General features: G+C 30.3%; 1 non-coding gene across 1 annotated transcript; it reads left to right on the forward strand.

The window, feature by feature from the left end:
- The first annotated feature begins 4,271 nt into the window (after positions 1–4,271).
- TRNAW-CCA (transfer RNA tryptophan (anticodon CCA)) lies at positions 4,272–4,343 on the forward strand. The gene has a single exon. It is a non-coding gene; the product is annotated as a tRNA-Trp (tRNA).
- Positions 4,344–12,970: the final 8,627 nt, after the last annotated feature.

The following is a 12,970-nucleotide window of genomic DNA, read 5'->3' on the forward strand; positions in this document are numbered from 1 at the left end:
TTTGACGGTTGCTGGAAAGAACGAAACATAAATTATACGGTATCGTTTATGTGATTAAAATATAAGTAAAGTCGAATAGTACTTTGATCACGTTATAATTAATTCGGCGTGTTTCTTAATTCGTTTAATCGTTCTTCTCTTTAATTTGATATATCAGAATTTCAAATTCATTATTTAATGGAAAAATATATTCTATATTAATATAATACTTATATATAAACGTTACGGATATTTTACTTCGTTTTTGAGTCCATTAAGTTTATTAAATATTCCTGAACCCACGAACAAAACTGCGCAGCATAGTCTCTAAGAATTCGTCGTATGATATTGCCCGACTTCTAGTAATTAAATAAAATTTATAGTTAAATGTAGGAGTATTGTTATATCTGTACTATTACACCATTATTTTAAAAACTGTTTTACGTTGTACTTAATGCAATTTAATAATACCACTAACCGAAATGCATATATTTTTTTTTTATTATTCTTTAATAATAAATATAAATTAATAACACTGTACATGCATTATAAAATTAGCATTACAATTGTAATTACTGCATTATAAATATATACCATTAGTCATTTTAGGATTCTATTATCTTCTGTTATCTTGTGTTACGTAGCAAGTTCTATTTTAAGTTATTACAGTATTTTTAAATGAACAGAAAAGAATTTTTTTTAAATTTATTATTTATCATTAGAGAGTATATTATACCATTGTTACGCTCACGTGATCTATTCAAATATTACCGACCTTTCATAACCACCTGTACACGACAGTTATTTTTAAATATCCAGCTGTAACTATAGTGCTCCCAGATCGGTATATATATATTTTTAAAACGCTCATTAAAGATATTTTTGAACATATTCATTTATTTTAATAAATAATAATACTCCAGTGTTTTTTTTCCGTAAGGATATAATTAATAGCAATAAGAAAAATCTTACGTGACTTGTCGAATTAAACTTCAGTGAAATTCAGGTTAAATTTATTAAATTAAAACTTAATTAAGGCTTAATGTACTCCTCATTAAAAAGATTAGGAATTCAGAGAGCAAATGTAAAAAAAAGTAGATTATAAGAACACTTATATTTAAAATTTTGTAAAATAAAAATTATTTTTTTTTAGCCATCAAAATAATCTTTGTTTTATATGAATAAAAATAAAAACATCCATGCCAACCAAATCAAAACGTGAAAAAGGCTTTGATAATTTTTTTAATCGGATTGTAAGTAGAATCATTTTATTTTATTATGATATTTATATGGACGAAGCAGGAGAGATATAAAATGCCTAATAGCACAAGCGAAACGAGCCTTCAGTAAGAAATATAATTTGTTTACATCAAAAATTAATTTAAATGTCAGGAAAAGATTTTTGAAAGTGTATGTTTGGAGTGTCGCTTTATATGGAAGTGAAACTTGGACGATCGGAGTATCTGAGAAGAAAAGATTAGAAGCTTTTGAAATGCGGTGCTATAGGAGAATGTTAAAAATTAGATGGGTGGATAAAGTGACAAATGAAGAGGTATTGCGGCAAAAAGATGAAGAAAGAAGCATTTGGAAAAATATAGTTAAAAGAAGAAACAGACTTATAGGCCACATACTAAGGCATCCTGGAATAGTCGCTTTAATATTGGAAGGACAGGTAGAAGGAAAAAATTTTGTAGGCAGGCCACGTTTGGAATATGTAAAACGAATTGTTAGGGATGTAGGATGTAGAGGGTATAATGAAATGAAACGACTAGCACTAGATAGGGAATCTTGGAGAGCTGCATCAAACCAGTCAAATGTCTGAAGACAAAAAAAAAAATTATAAAGGCCATTTGTAACTTCTGTGCCTCAAGCTTTTTAGTCACCGAAGAACAACATTACTTTGATGCCTGAAAAAGAAATTATTTTATTTTTTTATTATATATTTTAATAATAAAAGCGTAGTTTATTTTATTTTTATTTTTTAATGCATCTTAAAAAAAATCGTTTTTTTTAACTATCAAAAATATTTCAAAAATATTACACTGATAATAAATTTAAAGTGCCTAATTCATCGAGCGAACCAAGATTCGGTTTTCTCTAGCAGTTCATGGGTTACCGACGTAGTTAGACCCAAACGTTCTCCGATTATGAAATTTTACAGTGTAGTTTTTTATTGTTACGCAGAAACACGTATTTCTACATGTATATTGACTGATATTAATATACATAATGCTAAAACTGTGTAAATTGGCGGATTTTATCTTTGTTAGAGAAGATGATCGAAGAGGTGCGGTGAATAGGAAGTTTCCATACTCAACCGTACTTCCATTGTAAATAGATGAACGTGTTACGTCATTTACTTTTTACCTTCTATGGTATCATTTTTGTGAAGTATATATAAATAATACTTTTTTAATTCTCAATTCCATACTAAAATTTATTTTATTATAAAATTCACACAATAAGTTTTTAAATTCACAATTTATCGATTCATTAATGTTGAGTAGGATTTGATTATCTTACATTTATAAGGAGGAGCGTATATCCAAACTTTTGTGAAAAAAAATATTTCTACTCGGTCTGTTAACAGGTAGTGGATTAAATATACTGCAAGGTTTGATACGAGGGACAAAACATATAAGAAAAATAATAGGAATTAAAAAACGTTTTGGCAAATTTTATCTTCCAAAATTCTCACCCTTCGTAATTTGTAACTGAAGTACATCCTATTGAGTAAATTATAAAAACTGTTTCTCAAAGAGAATTGATGACTATGTTCATCACGTTCAGAATTAAAAAATCATTGATGCGTAGGTTATTTATAAAAAAATAAGGGTTCTGAGACCAGCATTTATTTTTTCTCAAGAGATTAATACATTTTTTGAGCAAATAAATACAAAGATTGGCTGGTTATTTATAAATTTATAATTAAATAAGTGATCTCAAATTAATTGAATTTCAATTTTTTTTTTTTCTATCCATTTTGTGTAAATGCTAAGAAATAATAAAGCGCGACAGAATCCTCCGTAATTGATTATAATACACATTACATTTCAATCTGAATCAGAATAAATACGACCTGAAAATTTCGTTTAAATCAGTTCACGGATTCTTTCCAGATTAGTGATCAGATAAATTATAAATAAATCAAGACAATCAAGTTCCGTGGTTCCTGTCTATACGAAATCTAAAATCATAAAAATATAATATTTAATAAATAAACATAAAAGTGATCATATTTTATTATGGAATAATTTCACCAGACTGCATATTTTTACTTTTTTGTGGCACTTTTTTAAAAATAATTATTTTTTAAGAAATTGTTTTGCATTTATTTCATTTGGTTGTTATTGGAGAGTCTACGTCATTCAAGTAACGTGATTAAAAAGAACCCAAAAGCTAAGAAACTAAGATTAAAATTTACCTGATTCCTTTACCTTTTTGAGAAGATGACTTTGATTAGGGTTTGACAACCGTCAATCTAACCAAGCTGTTAAGATACGATACGAAATTCATTTACATGATTCATAGGTTTATGAAAAAGAAAAAAATTCGTATACTGAAAATTTTTCAAATAATTATTTTGTTAACTTTAAAACAAATTGTTTCAACAGTTTCTTTTTATTTATTTAATTAAATAACAAACATCAACTGAAAGACTTGTTCCATTAAACTGCCACTATATAAATATATTTAAAATTTAGAATTTTGATACTAACCTTTTTAATTCCCGTATAAGTTCGAATTATTGAAATTTGTCAGGTTATTTTTTTAACCGGACTAAATTTAATAAATATAACTTTCGAAGTTTGCGATTTTGTAATTACATTTATTAAATTCGGATTGGTTCGTCGTTTTCAAAATTTATGGTTTTATATAACAATAGGGTAATATTAAAATATAACAGAAGGCTAAAACTACACCCCAGCCATAAATTTAAAATGAATTTTTGTAGTTATTTATTTACAATATTAAAACACTACTATACGTTATGTTAAATCCGATGTATATTAAAATTAAATAATAAAACTTAATTTATATGATTCTGAACTATGTACCTAAATTTTTATCTATTGATAAGTACAGGCTTATTTACTTACTTTGTAATTAATTTTATTTGAATTAAATTTTAAATAACATAACATTAAATTTATATAATATCTGAGAAAAGTAGAGTGAACCTAATAATCTTTTATGAGAAGTTTCGGCTAAGAAAAGAACAATACAATAGCTGTTAGTGAAACTAATATCTAATATTTATGTAAATACTTTACACCACCTGCTGAGCGAATGACCTCGTGGCGCAACGGTAGCGCGTCTGACTCCAGATCAGAAGGCTGCGTGTTCAAATCACGTCGGGGTCAGTTTTTTTTTAATAATTTTTAAAGAAAATATTAATTCCAGCGAATTAAATTTACCTTAAATTTAATCAAATGATAATTTTTGTAATACTTCTGTTTTTATTATATAATTTCAAATTATGCATTTTCCGACTTGCAAAGTAGCAAAAAAATCCAAAATATATAGTATTTTAACTGGTAGTTACAAAAAGATTACAATAAATTGTTCTAAATTTTAATTAAAATCGTTTAATAATAGATCAGACTATTCGCATAAAAAGTTTTCGTTTAACGACAAATGGAAGTTTATGGAACAAATGAAAGTTAAAAAGTTATCGAAAATAAAAGTTTTACAAAAGAAAGAGAAGTAAATTCTCGTTCAACTTCCCTAAACGTTTATTAACATTTACATTACGGTCATGATTTAAATTCAAAAAGGGGACTTCATATACCTATATTTGTTCTCATCTAGTTTTATGTCATTGTAAAATCATCATTCCGTTAACGTAATATAACATACTACTTGCTCATATCTTTGGAATCAATTTCAGTGCTATAATTTTTATTCATAAGCTTTTAATTTTTTTTAATGATTATTCAAACTCGCTTTTGTATATCTACCGATGATCGTTTCTGATTGCACGGTACAAAGGAACTATCAAAACAATTACAAGGAAAGAGCGTAGAATTAATCATTAGATAAGTATAAAACCGTTTTAACCTGAAGATGAAATATCTTTTTCTTAATATAACTTTTTATTTGCACGATTACATCTTTTTGATTCCTTAAATCAATAGATTGAATAATTGTGATTACAGGAGGTTTTATTTTTTATTATTTGTAATGGTTTTGCTAGAATAAACGTTTTTGTCTTACCATGAAAAAATAAAGATTTTGTTGAAGTTTCACATTTGTTCAAGTGAATTAAAAAAGATTTTAACCCAAATGACTAATTTATATGTTTTATTACATTATTAACATCAACTGAATGTAAAGCAGAAAAGAACGTTATAGCTCGGCGATTTTAAAGAGTAATCTGTTATAATTATTCTGCAATATAAATAAATAAATACCATTTTAACATGAAATATTGACTTAAGATGATATCACAAAACACGTGGAACATTCACCCTTGTTTCTGTAAAACGGGAATTTTTAACTATCGAGAAAATTATTTCATGTAAACATCGGTGACCAGCGAGCGATACTGTTGGATTGATCGCAACAAAATCAATTTAAAAAAGAAATCCTATAGAAATAATTTCTACCAGAATCATAGATCTTTCTCACCGATGAAAGGTACCTTATGTATATATCGGTCTTGAAGTAAATATAAAATTTCCGATATTCTTACTTTCACGATGAAATAGTACATTAAAGGAGAAAGAATGGTGATCATGTCAAAAATGGGGTATCGAATTTTTTGTGAATCTTTACATTTTACGTTTCAAATACTTCAACAAGAACAAAAAAAAACATATGTATGTATGTACGTATGTATCTCATTACTTTTGGGCTTATATATCAGATTTGACCAAACCGATTTTCTTCAAATTCGGTTTAAATACTTCTATATATGGGGCACTGATTATATTAAATTGTTTTCAAATTCGTTAAGAAAGTGAGGGAATTTCGCGAAAAAAAAACAATTTCGATTTACTTCGTAAGAATTTTAGAAAAAACTTTGTTAAAGCAAATTTGTTATTTATAATCTATTTATAATAATTAAAAAAAAAAATTAAAAACTCAACCCCCTCACCTCTTAAAATTGAAATATATGTTTTTTGTTCTATATCTCTATCTCGCTTCGGTTTAAATAATTTTCGACAATTTTTTTGGAAGTTTATACGTCATCTATACATACAGCTATAAAGGAATGTCTAGAATTTTTTAAATTATAGACGTCGGACTAAAATGCAGGAAAGGTTTTTTGATATTTTTTTTATCTGCAAATTTATTAAGTTTAACCTACATATAAATATTTTTAGAAAAGTTTTTTTTTTTAATTTACCCCTACTTCCAAAAAATATATGTATTCTGTATTTTGTTTTTTGGGTCTAACTCATTTAATTTTTATTATTAGGCTACGTACACATGGAAGCGATTGCAGTAGCGCGGTAGTGAGGTACACGGAATTGCATGAGGCGTACACATTCAATCGCTCGTTTTTGCCGATCGCCTGTTCTGTCGCGCGACTCGAAGTTCTGGCGGTTGCCGCGCGACTACCGCGCGTTCTCAAGTACACTGTGGTATATTGCTTTGTACATTTGATCGGGCGTTTTAAAGGTACGGTAGTACTTTCTACTTTTTGTCATCCATTTATATTGTTTTATTTCATTGTCGCAATACAAAATGGACACTGAGCGATTTGATATAGAACGTTTCATAGACGAAATGGGGAAAAGGCCAGCTCACTGGGACGTACAAAGTGTGGGATATAAAAAAAGAGAAAAAATAAATAAAGTTTTGGAAGAATTGATGGAACTGTTCAGTGAAGATTACGATTCTATAAAACTCATTAAAGTTCTCGGTAGCAATATTGCAAATGACCAAATGAGCATCCAGTAGTCAAGTAACTGGAAAAAACAGACAAAAAAGTGAGATTAGAATCGGTAGAAATTATTAGAAAATATATTTAAATTAATAAAAATTTACATATAAATTTTTTGTTTGGAAAAAAATTTCTGTTGTGTAGACTATAAAAAAGGCTTTTCATTCTTTTCACGACTTCAATTTTCAATTGTTTCATGACGTTCAAATTTGTCCCTTAAACAGATGTCTGTCTGATTACTGAATATTAGTAAAGTTATTTTTCTATATGCATTTATTACTTTCAGGTTCTCATTTACAAAAAAAATGGAAAAATATTAGAGACTGTTTTGCCAGTGAGTTGAAAAAACAAAAAAAAAGCCAATACAGGGTCCGTAGCTTTCTTTTCTTTTCTTTCTTTTTCCTGTTTAGCCTCCGGTAACTACCGTTTAGATAATTCTTCAGAGGATGAATGAGGATTATATGTATAAGTGTAAATGAAGTGTAGTCTTATATATTCTCAGTTCGACCATACCTGAGATGTGTGGTTAATTGAAACCCAACCACCAAAGAACACCGGTATCCACGATCTAGTATTGAAATCCGTGTAAAAATAACTGGCTTTACTAGGACTTGAACGCTGGAACACTCGACTTCCAAATCAGCTGATTTGGGAAGACGCGTTCACCACTAGACCAACCCGGTGGCTTCTCGTCAGTTTTCCTCTCGATAAAATATTTTATATGTTGGCAAATCAATATCCAGTTAATATTGTTAAATAAGTTTGAAATTAGATCAGTGAATAGATTGTACGAGTGGTTATTCTGTTATTTCATTTTTGTCCTACGGTTGATTGTTTTAATGAATGTTTCCAGGATTTTGGATTAGGATTTGGAATATAAACGTTTTAGAATGCAAAATCGTTTTTTTAATTCCAACATCTAAAGGTTTAGATTATTTAATATGAAATCCAGTAATTTTATACCTAATATCCATAATAATCCATAGAATTTATACTTAATATTTGTATTGAATTTTTATTTTTGTCTTAAATAATCGGAAATATACCTGGAATTAGGGAATCAATGTTTATCCTGATTGGAGATGTTAAAACGGAAGCCCCAATTTTTTTTTAGATATTGCTGAAGTCCCGAAATCTAACTTCTATTGGATAATATAAACGCAGGAAATATAAAATTAACATTTAATCCTGTTTCATTGTTTTACAGTTGATGTTGGTTTATGAGAAACAAGCAGATTTGTTTTCGTAGAATATAAGAACCTGCGATCTATCTGAAGCTTTTATCACATGTTCAAAATATATTCTCTTTCTTTCTTTCTTTTCTGTTTAGCCTCCGGTAACTACCGTTTAGATAATACTTCAAAGGATGAATGAGATTGATATGTATGAGTGTGAATGAAGTGTAGTCTTGTACATTCTCAGTTTGACCGTTCCTGTGTGGTTAATTGAAACCCAACCACCAAAGAACACCGGTATCCACGATCTAGTATTGAAATCCGTGTAAAAATAACTGGCTTTACTAGGACTTGAACGCTGTAACTCTCGACTTCCAAATCAGCTGATTTGGGAAGACGCGTTAACCACTAGACCAACCCGGTGGGTTACAGGGTCCGCAGCTAGTAATGGAAAAACTTACGTTTACTTTAATCGTTTACGTTTTCTTGAAAACAGTTAACAATAAGGAAACAATTAGTAATCTAGACGACGACTCGGCTGAAACTCTTCCGACCATCACTGAACGTCATGTAATTGAAGGTTGTAACTCAGACGTTTTTCCTGTTCCAAAAAAATAAGAAAATCAAAATGAACCTTTTGGACAAGCACTTCGCAGATATTTTGGCAAGGAGTGTCGCAGTAAGGGAAAAACGGGAAGAATAACTGAATAATCTTGATGATGATAAGCTATTTTATATGTCTTTGTTTAAAGAACTTAAAAAGGTTCCTGATCGTGCCCGAATGAGAATGAAAATACAGCTAATAGAAGTCTTACAACGAGCGCAGGATTTCTATAATCCGCCCCCCAATCAGTAACCCATCATTCATCCATCCTACTCAAACAATTCCAATCAAAATCCCAATCATCCGTACAGTCAAGGCCATACAACATTTCCATCCAATTTTTCCAACTTATCTACAGAGTACACACCTATACAATGTTGTCAAATAATTACCGACCCTTACAAGCACTAATCCAGTTACTGTTGCACCAATACCGTCACCAGCAGAAAGCGTAATTTCTAATCGTAGTTCTGAAATAGATCTATACAATTAATACATCTATATAATTAACTCAACTCTCGCTAGAATAATGAGAATTTACTGTTTTAGTGTTAGTTACTAGTTATTACTCAAGTTTATTTCGTATTTCAAATTGTCTTATTCCTCTTTCATTTTATCCACGACTACAAGAATGTTTGTTTTCATTCGGGCGTGATCAGGTACATCAATTTTTTTTTTATTTTCATAATTTTTTATATTAATTGTATTCTTATTATTTATATTTAGAATCATTTCGGTTTTGTACAATATTAATTAAAATAATATCTTAAATATTAATAAAGTAAATGACTTACCTCAAAGTTATTACGAGTTTTTCTTCAGCTCCAATCGCATGTCTCACATAATTCATACTCGATGAAATAACGTCTTCTATTGACTTTAATAAAGCATCAAAGGGTTTTTGTGGACATTCGGAAGTTATCGAAGAATTTCGGTTGGTATTACCGTAATTTTGGATACGGTGTTACAAATAAACTACGCGTCAGTTTATCTCTTAAAACTGGATGCACCCAATATTGCTTCTATCTTTGCCTGCGACGACGGTATCGCTGGTAACAGACCGCTAACTCACAACCTCTTCGACTTCCATTTTTATTTAAAAATGACATGAAATTCCCGGCTGTGAACAGCTACAGTAGTATTGGGCAATCGCGCGATTTACGCTTGAATGTATATGCACGTCTTATTTTGCAGTCGCGCGGTTAACGTGGCGACATTCGCTTCATGTGTACGAGCCCTTAATAGCCGGCAGTCGTGTAATATCTTCGTTAAATTTCCTTACAATCATTTTACGAAAAATATTGTAGTATATAGAGTCAGCATTACTAAAATGTTTATTTTTTTTTTTTTTGTTACCAAAATATGTCAAAATTATGATATTCCATTTTCAATCAAACAATTTTTTAGTTTTTCCTAAAAATTAAAAATCAAGCCTTTCTTCTATCGTCTCGTGAATTTATTCCTCCTATACACACCTGCGTTCATCTTGTATGCCTTTCACTGTAAAAAATAAAAGAATGTGATTACAGCCAGAGTTTAATATAACCATCAATCGGACGGTTTACCTTGATAATTATGTAATCGACCGTAATATCCTCGTTATAAACTGGATACCGATGTTACTAGATAATAATACGTTACTGTAGTAGTTATTTAATAGCCTACACAAGTAAAACCAAAAACAAAAAATCATATATTTAAAATAATTCTTTTTCTTTTTGCTTCATAGATTAATTCACCACAGAACCTTTAAAGTAAATGGGAATATGGAAATAGAATTTCCATATTAAATTCGATATTTGCCTATGATAAAAAATTTGTGTTTTTTTTATTAAAAATACTTTCAATATTAGTTATTATTTACTCGATATTCATGGCTCGATAAAATTATTTTAATTGATTGGCTCGGTAAACCGTTTATTATTTATTCGAAAATTAATACTTAAATGTAATATTTTTCATAATCGCAGATTGCAGTAAATAAAAATTATTTAACAGTATCTGTTCCACATGTACAGGATGTCCCATATAAAACGCAACCCATCAATCACTCATCCATGAAATTTCAAAAGTCAAGCCTACTCCCCTACTAGTTACTGAAATGGAATCGTCCAACATCTGAACATCGCGGCGACGCAGTAGAACACTACCGATAGTAATAACAATGCAATCATAACGTTCAGTGTTTGCTAGAGACAAGATGGTGTTTTCGCTAGATGAACGTGTTTTCATTGTCGAGTCGTACTTCAGTACAAAATCAGCGGTTCCAGTGCAAGATTTGTTTCACCGTAAGTACCCGGATAAACCAGCTCCTAACAAAACATCAGTATTAAGGTTAGTCGCAAAATTTAGAGAGACTGATTCTGTTAATAACAAGGAACACAAAAGATCAGCGTTGAATACAGATACTGTCACTGAAATCAAAGACCGATTACTCGCTTCGCCAAATAAATCGATCAGACGTTTGTCTGCTGAAATTAATTTGTTTAAATCAACTATTCATCGGGCGATCAAACGATTACAATTACGACCTTATCGCATTCAAACGGTTCATCGACTTCTTGAGCCCAACAAAAAAAACGGCTACAATATTGTCAACGGTTCCGTCGATTTCTGCGCGAGGGAATTAATGTTATGGATTCGTTATTTTTCACAGACGAAGCACAGTTTCATTTGGACGGCTACGCAAACAGCCAAAACAGTAGAATTTGGAGCGTTGAAATTCCCCACGTTTATCACGAAAAACAATTACACCCGCAGAAGTTGGGCGTGTGGTGCGCGATATCGCGGAAGAAAATAATACACCATCAATGCAGAACGATAGCAGGATATTTTATTTCAGTTCATCGCACTCTTGGAAGAGGAAGACAGACACTGCCGGCTACAACATGACGGTGCGACATCGCACTACACAGGTTCAACTTCTGATTTCGTCGAGGAATTCTTTGGTAATCGTGTTATCGGTTGAGGCTTGTGACCACCAATTTGACTGCGGCGGATTTTTTTCTACGGGGTTACCTCAAAGAAAAATCCTACAGCAACAAACCACGAACACTTGAACGATTGAAAGTCAATATCGAACAAGCTGTATTAAATATCCAGCCACAAACTTTGAAAAAAGTTGCAAGAAACGTTGTAAAAATAATTGAAGCTTGTATTCAAGAAGATGGCAGCCACTTCCAACATTTACTCTAAATGTATGGTAATGGATGGTAATAATAAAAATTACATTTACATTTACACATGCCTTTTTATTATTTCAATACCTACCAATATAAGGTTGGGTTGCGTTTTATATGGGACACTCTGTATATGTATTCCGCAGGTTGACTGTCTTCCAAACTCCTTCCAAGCCACGCCTAAGAATTGCGTTTCACTGATTAGAACTGTACTGTCCGTATCTAAAGATCCAAATAACGGGAGTCAAATTTTTCCAACCAAAATACACAAACGTTCAATAAACATTACAATAAAAATTAAATCATTTAATGAAAATCAAATAGAAAACATAAAAATTTTAATGGTAATAGCTTATGATAGAATATTGAGATTGAACGCTAATAAAAGGTGAATTAAAAAAGCTGGCTCCACTATCAAACATCAGAGTTACAATTTTGTGACAGTAGCACAGATGGTAAGCGTTTTGAGTTAGAAGTTGTAAAGGTTCAAGAGAACCGATTATATTTTAACAGTTCTTCGATATTGCCCTCGTCCACCATCCTGTTCTTTGATTCTGATTAACTAACACGTACTTGCCTGATGATCCACAGATGTAACGATCTACAGTACACTCACTACACGAAAAAGAACGCAGCTGCTTATGGTCCTCGAATCACGAAAGCTATACCACATTCGGAATGTTATATGAATTTATCAATTAATAAAGTAAAAAAACCTCGGTTCATTTACAATATGAAAATTGTATTTTCTATTATACATGAATAAAAATGACCTTTAATAATCTAGTAAATCACACAAAAAATTAAATTAAACGTAATTAAATAATTAATTAATCGTAATTTTAATTTTTTTAAATTCTATTATTTTTTTTAAATATTTTCTTTTAACTGTTAACTATAATAATGTTAGACTTGAAAGAATCCGATTCGTGTGACACAGATGATGCCTAGAATAATAAAGTACTAGCGGACCCGACAGACGTTGTCCTGTTCAAACGTAAATCCAAAAATTAAAAAAAATTTTCAAAGAAACTATAAATTGTTTGGTCCGTTTTTATAAAAAAATATGTAAAAAAAATAAAATTATTTTTAAAATACCTGACGCCACCATTTTTTTTTTCCCTACTCTCCCCGACCGGAT

This window comes from Lycorma delicatula, chromosome 1 (assembly GCF_047948215.1).
Source record: "Lycorma delicatula isolate Av1 chromosome 1, ASM4794821v1, whole genome shotgun sequence".
Lineage (NCBI taxonomy): Eukaryota > Metazoa > Arthropoda > Insecta > Hemiptera > Fulgoridae > Lycorma > Lycorma delicatula.